The sequence below is a fragment of the Cryptomeria japonica genome, chromosome 6 (genome assembly GCF_030272615.1).
Source record: "Cryptomeria japonica chromosome 6, Sugi_1.0, whole genome shotgun sequence".
NCBI classification, from domain to species: Eukaryota; Viridiplantae; Streptophyta; class Pinopsida; order Cupressales; family Cupressaceae; genus Cryptomeria; species Cryptomeria japonica.
In genome coordinates this window covers 198355998-198371487 of record NC_081410.1, presented here as the reverse complement: position 1 = coordinate 198371487, position 15490 = coordinate 198355998, and positions in this window count along the sequence as shown.

Genomic DNA, 15490 nt, shown 5'->3' with positions numbered 1-15490 from the left:
ACCTAATCTAAAATTCCCTATTGCTAATCCTATACAATTTTGTTTTGCATACATGACCAAAATCTTTCAATTGGCCAAAATCATATAGTGATTCTATACAAAACGAAATGGCCAGTATATCAAATGGCTAAAGTTGATATAAATGTAGAGGATACATTTGCAAAATAGTCTTCACATACTACCCACACAAAAAAATAGATATCACAATTATGCTCATTCTTCCATGGCTTGCATGTCAATATCATTTTCACCTCGTTGTTCATGAGGGAACCTAACTTCTTGTGTAGGCGACATTTCAGAATTGTTGGTTGTTTGTAGATCATCGATAATGCCCGTTCTTGGAGGGTTATTCAGGTCCAAGATTGGAGGCTGAATGTTGTCATGAGCAAGAGGGCCTTGAGAACCATGGGATGGAGAAACATTAACCCGAGCAAGAGGATTGTGAGCAGCTGGATTGCACTAAGCAAGGGCAGAGTCTGCATTATCATGGCGTAATAGGAATAAGAGAGAATTGACTTTTTTTATAAACTCTTTCTATTATATCTTGCCCAATGACCCTGCTACGTCTATCGAATGCTTGTTGAATGAACCTAGTACTATACATTTCCAAAGTATGTTTAATATTGTCATACACTGAAATATAAGCATGACCATTGAGGAGAAAATGACGAGGAAAAAGACCCCCAATATGTGCTTTCCCTCTCCAGAGATCATAATGTTGGATCGCGTGCAATAATTTGTTACCGGGGATGAATTCTTCTCTTACAACCCTACTTGCAACTAGCTCAAGGGACTCGAATGATTGAAGAAAATCTAGTGCATTTGATAAAAAGATAGAGAGCAACTGAAAAGGGAAAATAATTCTTCTTTCCTATGGGAATAGGATTTCTTCCCTAATTAGTCGCTTCACACATTTTATGACCTGATAATTATGAACTTTAAACACTTGCCCTAAGATTCCATCTGAAATATGCTCTATGAGGGGCATTTACCAGTGTTGAACTGAAACATTCACCCTGTAGTTGTGCGACATATATAGTCCATATGTGCCAAACGACATCCTGAGCACCAATGAGTTGTCTGAATTTCGCCTTCGTCTGAAGAAGATGAAATTTATTACATTTGAAACAAGGCGTATAAAACAAAGTAATTCACACCCTTTTTCTCCTCTTTACAACTGAATGCAGGAAGCAAAGTAAAGCTGGATGTATTTATTAAGCACTTGTTGCGGCAAAAAATACCACCTGTTACTTGAACCTTGAGAAAATATGATATCTTACAGAGGCAAAAAAGACATCACAAGTGGCAATCTCGCACGCATCGTAGGCTTTGAAGTGGTATGGAGTACGATTTAATACTCGTGATATCATTTCACACATTACATCCTTTACACAAGAAAAGGCCTTTCACACATGTAATCTTAGAACTTCGATGGATAGAAGTACATATACATCCTTTTCCCCTACCGACTATAAATTGTTATTATTGTCAATAAAAAGGATGCAAGATTTAAATCTTGCAAAATAATGATGATCATCCTTGATAATTGCCATTCCCATGAGAGCAACATTTATGAAAATTTTTTCTAACTTTCATAAGATATATCATATGTTAGTTTCTCGTCTTTGCTAAACATAATTCCTCCTTCACAATGTCTTCCAGGTGAGGAAATGGTTTTAAGTCAATGCCATCAATTGTCAAGTCTAGTTCTATGTTATTGCACCCCATATTTGCTAGGTTGTCAGCTAACCTATTGCCTTCTTTGTATGTGTGTGAGATACTGTATGATTCAAAGGAATCCAAGAGAACCCAAACTTGTGTCCAAATATATTGAATGTGCCAATTAAAAACTTTTCTGTTTTTACAAGCATTAATAATTATTGAAGAATCCCCTTCAATATGTATTCTCAAGAATCCAAAAGATTTTGCAAGAATCAAACCACTTATAGTGCTTAGGCTTCAGCCATGTTATTAGTACCTGGGGGTAATGCAGCAGATTTGAAAGCTTTCAACACACCTAAATGGTCCCTAATACAAACACCAATTCCTAATTCGCCTGGGTTACCTCGAGAAAATCCATCAAAGTTTACCTTTACAAAGTTTAGGTGTGGGGGGTGCCAGATAACATTAGATCTATCAACCTTTGATTTAGAGGATGATGACAAATTAGACATAGGTGGTAAGCAAATTAGTTTCCACTTCTTCATAATGTTGCCATCCCATGAAGTGAAAAGCAAAGTACCATTGTGATGCTTCTGAATGCATGAATTAACTAATTCTGAGATGGTCTTTTCAATTACTTCTTGAACTCTCTAAACAGAGGATATAATTGTTCTGAAAATTCTTTTATTTTGGTCCCACCAAATGGACCAAATAACTATGGTTGGGATAACCTTCCAAATGCAGGAAAAAAAGGATAAATGATAAAGAATGGGCCATGATTGAAATAAGTCCCAAACTGTGTTGGGTAAAGGTAGATTAAGGTTCAATTTATCCATAAGGAAGTACCAACATTGTTGAACGAATGAGCATTGTAAAAATAAATGATTAACAAATTCATTGATGTTATCACATAAGACACAACAAAAGGGTTGTGCAATTTGCAACTTTGCTAGCTTGTCACTGGTTAAAATTTTCTTTTGAAGGGCCAACCAAGAAAAACATCTTGCCTTTGGTAGAACTATGCTATTCCAACAAAAAAAATATGCTCTTTGCACTTTCTGTTGATCCATCATGTGTTGTAAGGTTGAATACCCAGTTTTGATAGAGTAGTTACCATCCTTTGCTGGTGCCCATATGACTTTATCTTCTTTGTTTGAAATGAACACTACTCTTTTTGATAGTATATGCTGGATCAAACTTATTTGCCTGTCTTCAATGAGTAACTTTGTAGGATCCTTCCAAATAACCTTTCATGAGTGTAATTCAATCCCATTTACATAATCAATTAATTTGGAACCCCATGAATGAATGAAGATCAAGATTACATCTTGCACCTGTTGCAAACTGAGTAATGGGGGGTAACCTTTCCATGAATCATTCCATAAATGAATTGATTCACCATTATACACTTGCCAAGATACATATATGTCGTTACCACTATCCTAGAAGACATCATGAAATTCCACATAGATGATCCATCAAGAGGATTGGAAATAGTTAGAACTTTGAGAGGGTTGAATGAGTCTAGATACTTTGCTTGCATGATTTGACACCATTTATTATTAGGATTTGAATACATTTTCCAAACTAATTTACCTCCAAAAGCTTTATTGCACTTGACCAAACCATGCAACCCTACTCCTCCCGTTTTCTTTCCAAAAGCCATGTTATTTAGTGAAATGAGGGGGATCTTATTTTCCTCAAACAAATTACCTTTCCATAAGAAATTTCTTATGATTTTCTCAATTTGATAAATGACTGATTTTGGGGCCTTAAGTACATAAATATAGTAGTTTGGAATAGTTGAGTATAGCTTTAATGAGCAGTATACAACCTAAAAGGGAGAGTCGTCTAGCTTTCCAGGCTGAGATCCTAGATTTAATCTTTTCAATAACACTACTCCAATAAGATGGCTTATTTGATCCCATAAAAAGGGGATGCCTAGATATGTGGAAGGAAGTTCCTCAACCTTGAAACCCATAATTTTGACAATCTTTCTTTTGATAGTTGCTTTGGTGTTAAAAATGTAGAGTTTTGACTTGTGAGCATTTATTTTTTGTCTTGAGACTGAAGTATACATTTCCAAAATATTTTTCATTTGCTTTGCCTCAGGAATGGTAGATTTTCTAAATAAAAGGGTATCATCTACAAAGAGAGTATGCGTAATTGAGATAGATGTAGATGGAATGTGAATACCTTTCCAAAGGCTTCTTTCGTTATTCAATTTCACCAATCTACTAAAAGCTTTAGCCATGATAATGAAGAGGAAAGGAGATAGAGGATCTCCTTGCCTAAGCCCTTTAGAAGTTGCAAAGAAACCCATTGGTGCCCCATTTATGATTATAGAAAAATAAGTGCCTGAAATGCATGCCTTGATCCATTTACACCACTTGTTTGAGAACCCAAACTTATGAAGAACTTTTAGAAGAAAATTCCAATCTACTCTATCACATGCTTTCATCATATCAAGTTTGACCACAAATGAGGATAACTGAGATGTATGGACCGAGTGAATAAATTCATGTGCCACTAATGCCCCTTCAACTGTCTCCCTTCCTGGAACAAAACCACATTGTTCCAAGGAAGTGAGTTTTGGGATTAAGTGTTGTAGTCTCAAATAAATTGCTTTTGTAAAGATTTTGTAAATTGTATTGCATAAAGAGATAGGCCTGAAATCAGCAAATGGTTTAGGATTCTTGGTTTTGGGCACAAGTGTTATATTTGTTGCATTATAGCTTTTTAAAATGGAAGCACTTCTCCTTGATTCCTCCAGTACTTTCAACATATTGAGACTTAATACATTCCAACATTTTTGAAAAAAGAGAGCAATAAATCCATCAAGTCCTGGTGCTTTGTTTGGGGCTAAAGAAAAGACTACCCTTTTAATTTCTTCTAAAGTAAAAGGTTTCATAAGGTCCTCGTTATCCCGATTGTTGATGATAGATGGTATACTACTAAGAAGTTCTTGATTGTGAGGATTTGGGTCTGATTCAGATGCAGGAGGAGGAGCCAGAAGGTTTTTGAAGAACTTAACACCTTCTTCTTGAATATTCTTAGCATTGTTGAGTGTAGTCCTTGATGTAGCATCATTAATTATGAAAATTGTAGTTGTTGCTTGCTTTGCTTTTGTTGAAGCATGAAAGAACTTAGTGTTTTTGTCCCCTTCCTTCAACCATAACTCCCTAGACTTTTGCCTCCAATATTTTTCCTCTCTTTTGCAGAGCTCTTCCCAAACTGATTGTAGATGTTTTTTCTTATCATATGTTAGAGGGTCCAAACCATGAATAATTATATGTTCTTGAATTTTGATCAACTATTTTGTAATAGAATCTTTTTCAGCAAAATTGTTTTTGAAAACTTGTGCATTCCACTCTTTGATTTTCAGTTTAACACATTGCAACTTCTTATGAAGTTGGAACATTTTAGTGCCATCAAATCGAGGTGCACTAACCCACCATCAACGCAAATGGGGAAGGAATTGTGGATGCCTAAACCACATTCTTTCAAATTTGAAAGATGGCCTATGCAACAAAGGTAAAGCATTAGATGAGATGGTAAATGAGATGGAAAAGTGATCTGAACTTATAAGGGGCAAAATTTCTGATTCAAGATTGTAATTATGATGTAGCCATTGATGGGAGATGAGAAATCTGTCTAGCCTCTCTGCAAATTGTGAGAAATTTTTCCTTTTATTTGTCCATGTGAAAAGACCATTCTTGGGTATGATATCTTTCAGATCATTATCAGATATGAAAGCCATAAAATCATCAATGGTTTTAGGGGGAGGATAGATTCCACCTTCTTTATTTGAAACAATTGCATTAAAATATTTAGCTAATATAATTTTCTGATTTGCAAACTACTGAATGTAAACTATCAAAGTATCCCAAAGTCTTTTTTATCATGAGTAGAAGTGGGGCCATAAACGTTAATCAGAATGAAGGAAAGGTCAAAACTCTATACATTCATGATTTGCCAATTACTCCCTTCATTAACTACTTCCACATCAGTTGATTTTGGATTCCAGAGAGTCATAAGACCTCTAGAGGCACCCGAAGCAGGAACATGGATAGACTTCTAGTGAGACCATTTAAGAATAGTTGCTTGAAAAGTGTCATGTGAAGTTTTTATTTCTTGAATGAATATGATGTCAGCCCTTGATGAATCAAGTTGTTTCTTGATTCGACTTCTCTTATCAGAGGCATTTATACCTTTGACATTCCATGAAATAATTTTCATTGTAGCCTAGGAGAGCAACATGCTCTCCTCAACCTCTTATTGATAGAAAATTTTCCATCTAATGTAGTTTGGATTCCTGCTCAATTTCCTCTCTCATTTTCACTGATTTTGGCTTTCTCCCTCTTGGCTTTGGAGTGCTTTGTGCCCGAGACATATTAGCAGGGGACTGAGAAATAAAAAGATGTTGGGAGAAATCAAACCCCAATTCTTGTTGTTTAACTTGATCATCTTGCTGGTAAAGATCAAAGTCTAACTCGTGTTGCACATTGAGATCAATTTGTTGGGGATTTTTAGACTTGCTTTCATGTTGTGAATCATGACCATCCTAAATGTTGGTTTGGTCCTCTTGCATATTAGGCCAGAGAAAGGAGTGTTTCACATCTTATGTAAAATTTAGAGGATTATATGAATCATCATCCTCATTTAATACTTCCTCTGCAATCTCATCAAACAGTTGAGAGCCTACCGATCACATCAAATCATCAACAACTTGCTCTAAATTTTTTGGAGGTCTTTGAAAATCTAATTGTTGATGCCATTGAAGTTTATATTGTTTCTTGAAGGATCCCTTCATAGAAGTTGACATAATGTCAACCGGTTGATTCTTGGTGGCTAGCCTACGAGCTAAATCCTCCATAAGTGTAAGAGGATTTGATGAAATTGTGATATTCATTTTTATGGGTTTTTGAAATGATAGCCAACAACATTAGTCTATGTTATTGATCAGAGTATTAACATGACCAACCCCAATATTTATATCATCATTTTGAAATTGGGGAAAAGTGAGTCTAGGTTGATTGATAAACCATTTGTCTTGATTGATAAGATGGGACAAGAGAGATACAATTTTCTTATCGAAGAATGAGAAAAAGTTTCTCAACATTTTTGCAATTGAGATAAAATGATGTTCTTATTGTGCAATAGATATTAACTGCGTACTATCAAGTGCAGGTTTATCCACATCTTGCTCCTCAAAAAGATGATGTTCATCTTGTGCAACAAGTGTTACCTGTGTACTATGAAGTATAGGTCTATTCTCAAATTGCACCTCACAATGTGAATCACATTCTTGACGTGAAGTATTAATTGAGCAAGATAAAGGATCAAAGGAATTATCATCACACACCCTTAAAGTTGAACAAGAAGATCCTTGTGTAATGCCCCGCCAGGAAACCTCAAAGGGATAAAGCTAAAACACAATAATAGAGTGCAAATATTTATTGTTTTTAAAATTAAACACAACACAATAATACAATGAGCTAACATTAAGTTCAGATAACACAGCGGAAGGCTTACATAACACCTAAAGAGTTTCCCAATGTGATTACTTAACTCAACTCACGCTAATTAATCCAATCAAGTTGATTAACTTAATGACTTGTTAATACTTTAAACAAGGATAAATTCTTTCGGTAGGTTAAAATTATAGATAACATGAGAAGGTCATCCATTATAATTTAACCATACATTATGCTCAAACTTTCATTAAAACATAAGTCATGCATCTAATTTCATTACATACTTTAATTTCATTAAAAAGTAACGAATACTTTCCATGCAAACTTAATTGCATTATCAACAACTGAATACATTCCTTTATTCAAATCCACATTCTTTCATGATCCAAATTTATGCATTTAATAAGATGACTACATACATGCATTTAAGATTAACTTCATCTAATCCACATTATGCATTTTAACCATAATACCATCCAAACATGCTAAATTAAAAAAAAAATAGAAGAACATAAAAACCACATAACACCAAAATGATATCGGAGTTCACCCCTAGTGGGCTACATCTCTAGGTCTGCTCAACTGCAAGACCCCTCTGATAAAATAATAGGGTGAAAAATACATAAGGTTCACATCATTTACATCTTACCATCAAGGGGTACATAACCAATAATACATATGACCACATCGGTCAAATAAATACAAGAATGATCCCTGAATAGGAAAAGGATCCAACTAAACATAATAAGAAGCAAATACAAAGATCAACTGGAGCATCGGTGAAACTAAGTCTTCGCAACCCATCATAAGCAACCCATGGTCTAACATGTATATCAGGTTCTCACAAGGGCATAAACAACATGACGACTCCACACCAGTGCTCTTATCAAGGACAACACAACAAAACACTAGCGAACATAAGGGACAAGTGTCATCACATAACTTGGTATGTTTACCATGATAGGTCTCCATAGGTTCCAACCCCATCTACTGGGTTACCCTGACAACATATCCCAAACCTCCAGCCCATCCAAGTCCCATGTGGACCCAACACATCCTTTCGTGAAGACAAGGTTGTTGGTTTGCCATTTCAGGCCTTCTCACTGCATGTTGAGTCTATACTAGCACTCATCCCATGCGTGAGGCACAATTATCTTCTTAGTGGTTTCAAAACTAAACTCTATAATATGCTATTAGGTTATCACTTATTTAGACACACTTTCGATGGGTTACCCAACAACCACTTTGGGCGCGACCCCCAATCGAAAGCCACTTTCCCATATGACACTAGACCATAATCAAACGAACTCCTAAACCAAGGAATACACAAGGTCAAGCAAACAGAGTCCAATATGGTAGGAATACCCACATGATCAAACAAGACTTCATATGAGGTGAACTAACTGACGGTACTCTAACTAGAGACCTGACCAGCTATGGTCAACCACAAATCAATATTCGACACCCACATAAAGGACATGACCAGATACAACACCATCACAAGACAACAGTGAAAACTCGAGATCAAGGACATAAGCAGGTACCCAAATGAACATGCGACAATATCCAACAAACCAAAATCAAGGAATTGCTATTTCTTAAGCAAATGTGAATACAAAGAATTAAACATGCATAGGCAAAGATCGGAAAAGACAATCTTCTTTTATATTGTTTACACACAACAATCGACCCAGTTTTCTAATGGATCTAAGTTGAATTGCAAAATGTCTACCTTGTCTAGGTACATGGTGTTCATGGTTTTCTAACTCACTAAAGTTCATTTGCATCCGAAAATAATATAATCACTTCATCCTAAGTTTTCAACCAAAATCACATTAATATAAATATAATATACGCAGAACACCCAATGATATAAAATCAATTATTCATTAATCTCATAAAAATATGATATTCATTTTCAAAATAAAACATCATTTTCATTCTATCTCAACACAGTTTATCTAAACTTATTTTCTTTTCGAAATCAAGATATACTTTCCAGAAAATAGAAATATACATTTAAGCAAACTTACACTAGATAATCATTTCCCAATGAAATAAAGTTCTCAAGCATATATTAAAACAAATATACCAGCTATATATATATACCTTAATTAATAAATTCACAATTAACAGCGATTAATATATATTTAAAAATATACATTAATTAAAATGGCAATTAATATATAATTAATAATACTTATTAATCTATAAATTACAATAATATATATATATATATATATATATATATATATACATTAATTAGTAATTGGCAATTAACATATTATTAATAAAATATATTAATTAAAAATTAATAATAAAACAACATTTTAAAAAAAAACTTTTTAATAATAAAAAGAACATTATTTTTATTTTTCTATTTTTTTTAAACCACAATGGTGGCCCCCACAACCGTGGTCACCACGAGTTGTGGTTACCACAGTCGTGGTTTCCACGAGCTGTGGTCTCCACGGTCGTGGAAAACCACGGTCTGTGGTCTCCATGGTGTGGAGCCACAGATCATGGATTCCACGGTTTGTGGTTTCCACAATCGTGGAACCACAGACTTGTGGGATTCCACGGGGTTGTGGGTAGAGCCATGGCTCCCCACGCCCGAACACGCAGCCCCTATATATATATATTTTTTGATATAAATAAAAAAAAATTTCATAAAAACTAACAAAAAAATATAAAACCCCAGTTGTATTTTATTCACAGTCTCAAACAAAGACTCTACAAATTTCCAGAATGTCCATGGTTATCAAATATTACAATTTGTTGAATAACCAGACTAAAATAGGCAAAATTTCCTCAACCAAATATCATATTTGGGCATAAAGAATCATTTCTCACAAATCTATTCCACCAATCTGCCAAAATTCAAACTAATTTGCAATATGAAACTTAATCTAAGAACATTCAATGGGGATTTAACAAAGTTTATTGAGAACAACCAAAATTTTAATCTGGAGATTTGGAAGGGAAGCAAGGAGGGTTTAAATTTAGAAATTAAACTACAACTCTTCCATTTTTCCCCAAATATATGAGATAATCACAAACACAACTAGAAACCTTCCAAAAACCAAACAAACTCTGATAAACAAAGAAATCAAAGATATAAACCAAAATCTTACCTCATGTAGCAATCCTAGGAAAGATTTGGTGAAGAGCCCAACCTGTGGGCTCAAGAAATCCTTCTTCCCCCAAAATGCCCAAAAATTTCTCCAACCAAAATATTTTTCCAAAAATACTCTCCAAAAATAATCCTCCCCAAATATTTTTTCAAAACCTAGGTTAAATGGACGATTGTTGACCAAAATTCATTTTTTGAATTTAAAATATTTTCTTTTAAATAAAATCTAAAAATCATTCTTTTCAACAAATCAAATATACTAAACTTGCTTTTCTTTAAAAAATGATTTTCTTAATTAATTGAAATTAACCTTTCTATTTCCAAAATGCCAAAGAGGTTAAACTATTTCTATTTCGAATAAAATTTAATCTTTCCTTTCAAAATGCATAATAAACTGAATTAATTCATCATTTAAAATTAACCATTTAATCGAGCTTGCTATAAACAAGAATTGAGCAATTCTAATTAATGATTAATCACACAAAGGGGACCTATTTAATTTAGTCCCTTAATTACTAATGCGTAAACACACATTAAATCAAATTAAACACTAAGGATTAAATACTCAATTTTACCACGCGCAACCCAAGAAAGTCAACCAGATAGACGACTCGCATACCCAACCAAAGGGGAACTGACGGACGACTGACGACGCTCACTTGAGCATGACTAGGGTAAAACGAGGGTCTTACGACCACCTAATCCAATCTCTAAGGACCAAAGAGGTACACTCAAACCTGCGAATCCAAGTGGAGATGAACCTCGTACCTATGTGGTACTGTACCTGCAATCTCCTGCAACCATGAGTCACACAAGCATACATATATATATTTAATGAAAGTGTTAGCCCAAGATTAATAACACGAATCAAGAGAGAAAATAAACTTACATAAGAATTGATGCGAAAGCACATTAATAGGTACGCACAATAATCATATATCTGACTATAACATTACAACATGGTAAATTAGCCAAGGTCAAACCGAGATTAGAATCTGATTAGGCCAGGGGTACTACATCCTCCCCCCCTAGGTTCCGACTTACTCTTGGAAGTCACAAGGCTAGACAAAAAACATGCAGCACACATTAACCTTGAAACTCATTTAACAAATATCAATTTGCACATATGAATCTATTCACAAATAATTGTAACATTATTGCTAAAACCTCCACGAAAGCTATTATCCATTGGCAAGATACATCTAAATCCATACAGTTCTTAAAACATTCTAGGAATTATCTACAATCATAGCAGAGAAACAAAAAATTTCTTCCTTTCATCACACCAAATTAACGCATAAAATGAGGTAACCAACAATTACCATACTCATTTACTAAATATGACAAGACAACATGCCATCATGATCAATTTATTTTACCAATCTATCCTCATCATAAAATTTTATCACATAGAACTAGCTTCAAATTTTAAATTCTACAACCAAGTTAACTTTCATAGAAATAAGAGCAACATATATAACTCAATTGTTTACACTTGTTAGACATATAAAAACCTTTCCAATGACTATGTCCCATAACATAGTGACAAGATAACACAATTTACTCCATGATTACACATAATAACCATTCGCATAACTGGAATGAACAACTCAAAAGGCCACATGTGAGCATGTCTAATGCTCGGTCAAAGATAACATGCACTATCAACATCTCTATGTTTGATCTCAAAATAATAACATGATCATAAATATCCAACATCTCACTCAAGGGCTTGATGGTGCTAGGGCACACCATAGTGGTGTTACCTTCCATACAAGACCCTCATGAACATCCCTTGTTGCATAAGGTGGTTAGCCTCCAAGAGATAGTCACCACACATAGGTAGGTAGTGGATCCTAGCTGCATCACAGCCTCACATACCCCCATCGTCAAGGTTCCCTACGTCTACTTCCTCGTACACACTCAACCAAGACTGTCTCATACGTCCTTGGAGAGGAATTCACATTTCAACACAAGACCAACATGCGAAAACAATAAGAATAAACCAATTTAGCCACCAAAATACAGATGAATAAGGATAATAAATCATCAATTCCAATAGTAAGTCAAGAAAATTCTAGAATTTGCAACACCAAATCAAGTAAGCAAAAGATCGCAAGATCGTGGCTAAACCTTCAAAGTCAAAATAGAATAAATTTCTGGTCCGCAAAGAAATAAATAAGAATATCATAACTACACATAACATCACTATGTGACTAGCATCTAGCCACCAATGAGGAAGGAGAGAACAACCGTCTATCTATCACAGTAGCTCATCATGTGGTGTGGCCTAGTCACACACCCACATGGCATGGCAGTGTGCACCTTGACATCACCCTGCATCATGTCGTCACGCGGCATGGCAATACTCCAAGTGGAGAAGACACACAATGGACATATCCCGCATGGTAGTGTACCTCGCGCATTAAGGCACACGCAGGTCACATCCCGCATAGCCACATACCTCTCAGGATACTCATCGTAAGCCAGCGATATACATGGCTAAGGTCCACCCACATGTCTACCAACACCTACTAACTGGCAGCCCATGTGGACAAAACCTACCTTTCATGAAGACAAGGCGAAAAGATCCTCCAAGATACACCATCACTATGCTCAAGAACTGCCATCAATATGCTAAAAAACAAGAGAGGAATAGGCTGGCACACATAAACCTTATAAATTGGTTCATCAAAAGGGAAAGTATTGAGTACACCTTTAATACAGTTTCATTATATAACTATATTTTTCCTTGAAATAGAGAAGCTAAAGTCGCTTTGCGCTGACATTACTTGTACGTCAATCCATACTATTCAAGGAACAATGACTTCTAATACTACCCCTTAACATAATGAATTACCAACAACCCGAGGTTTGGTACTCAGTAGGGTAACAAATAAGAAACATCTCATAAACAGTATGGTTTCCCATACTCATAAGTAAACATATCCTCCATGGTTGATTACTTTACCACCCCATGGGAACATATAGCAAGCATGGGTTTCTTACAATACACAAAGAAAGCACCGATACTGGTTTATTCACATTTACGGGGAGTACTTTTCAGTACACTATCATCTACTCAAGGAAGGTTTTAATTATACTTCCCACATGAAAAGATGAATAAAATTATTCTAGATACAAGTACTGAAATTCTTCACAATTCAAAATTACATATGGAAGTAACGTCATTCCTATATCTTTCACTAATACCACCCAGCATCTATATTCACATTACTAAACATGCAAATTTCTTTCCAAAGCGTAAGACTTCCATCTTTCAATATGAAGGCAAAATGCAAAAATACAATTTCACATGCTTAATATACATTCTATTTAAATCAATGCATTCTTTAGTAGCATTTCTAAAAATCTTATAATCAAGCAAAGAGAAGGGAAAGAGAGGGTTGATAGTCAAACCATTTCCTACATAAGCACAAGATTAACAAGATCACACAATCATTATAAAATTTCTCACTATAAGCCTATCATCTTAATTGAACTGTTTTCATTTCACTACCGTTTAGAAGAATGCCAATTGTCCTAACATGACATTCCAAATATTATGGTTGCAACAGAGTATCCTAGTTTTTCAAACAACAAAGATCAAGACAAACAATCTTTTCGATAATGCAAGACCTCTTGCGAACACTCACTGCTCCTAATAAATATGAAACATATCATAATCTGCAACCTTTCATCGAAAATCAAAATATGATAAAAAGGTAAACGAGGAGCTATCAACTAAATAATACATATTAATGCATGCACATCAAACAAGCTTTTCTTTTGCACTTTCGATTTATACTAAGACAATTATATATATTCAAAAGCAAGTTCAATATAGCATTGTTAAAATAGGTCCTCATTTGAGTCGGTATTATGAAACACATAAACAATCTTCCATGGAACACATTAACACACTCTCTTAGCCACTATAACATGTTCCCTTTTATACATCTTTTACAAACAAGACAGTTTCACATAACCGCTATTTGCATATTAATGCACATTACTTAATATAGAAATTCCATTATGTTACTCCTACAACACACATGGGGAATTCCTTTATGAAAACATACAATTTTCTCCCACTAACCATTATGATATTTTAAACCCATAACCCTCTTATTATCTAGAAGCACAGAAAAATCATAAGGCTCACACAAGGCTTCAAGAAGTCACAACCTTTCTCTTGCAATAAGAAAAATCACATAAGAGATAATACACATATAACAAACATTTTAATTTCTAGAGAGAAAGAGGAGGAAGGATGGTAAACATTCAATTCGTTACATATAAGGCATTAAACATCTACCCTACAGTCTTTCAAATTAACAACACCAAGCTAGATCATAATCTTAAAACAAGCATATTTCGTACTTCTAGATTCAAGACAAGCACTGACCAACCCAATGGGTTAGTCAAAAGAGTACAACAATCAATAAGGGAGGTACATATGACTCTCTCTCACAATAAGAGTAATCGTAGAACAAGATATCTAATAAGCAACAAAGCTCAAATAATCACTCAAAAGCACCAACATTAAGAAGGTGAGAGCAAGGTGTGAACACACATGTTACACACAATTAGGGTTTTCTCGAAAGAATACGCAAAAGAACAGAACACGAGTACATAAGATCTTCAAGATCCTATGCCTCAATCACACGCATACAAAAGGAAGGACAAATATACAACATAAGGTCGATACACCTCACACCAACTAAGGGCACAAGCGACACCAAAGATCCTAGTGTTTGCAACCTTGCTCTGATACCAAATATAATGCCCTGCCAGGAAACCTCGAAGGGATAAAGCTAAAACACAAGAATAGAGTGCAAATATATATATATATATATATATATATATATATATATATATATATATATATATATATATATATATATATATATATATATATATATATATATATATATATATATTTAAATTAAACACAACACAATGATACAATGAGATAACATTAAGTTCAGTAACACAACGGAAGGCTTACATAACACCTAAAGAGTTTCCCAACGCGATTACTTAATTCAACACTTAACTCAACTCACACTAATTAATCCAATTAAGTCGATTAACTTAATGACTTGTTAATACTTTAAACAAGGATAAATTCTTTTGGTAGGTTAAAATTATAGATAACATGAGAAGGTCATCCATTATAATTTAACCATACATTACACTCAACCTTTCATTAAAA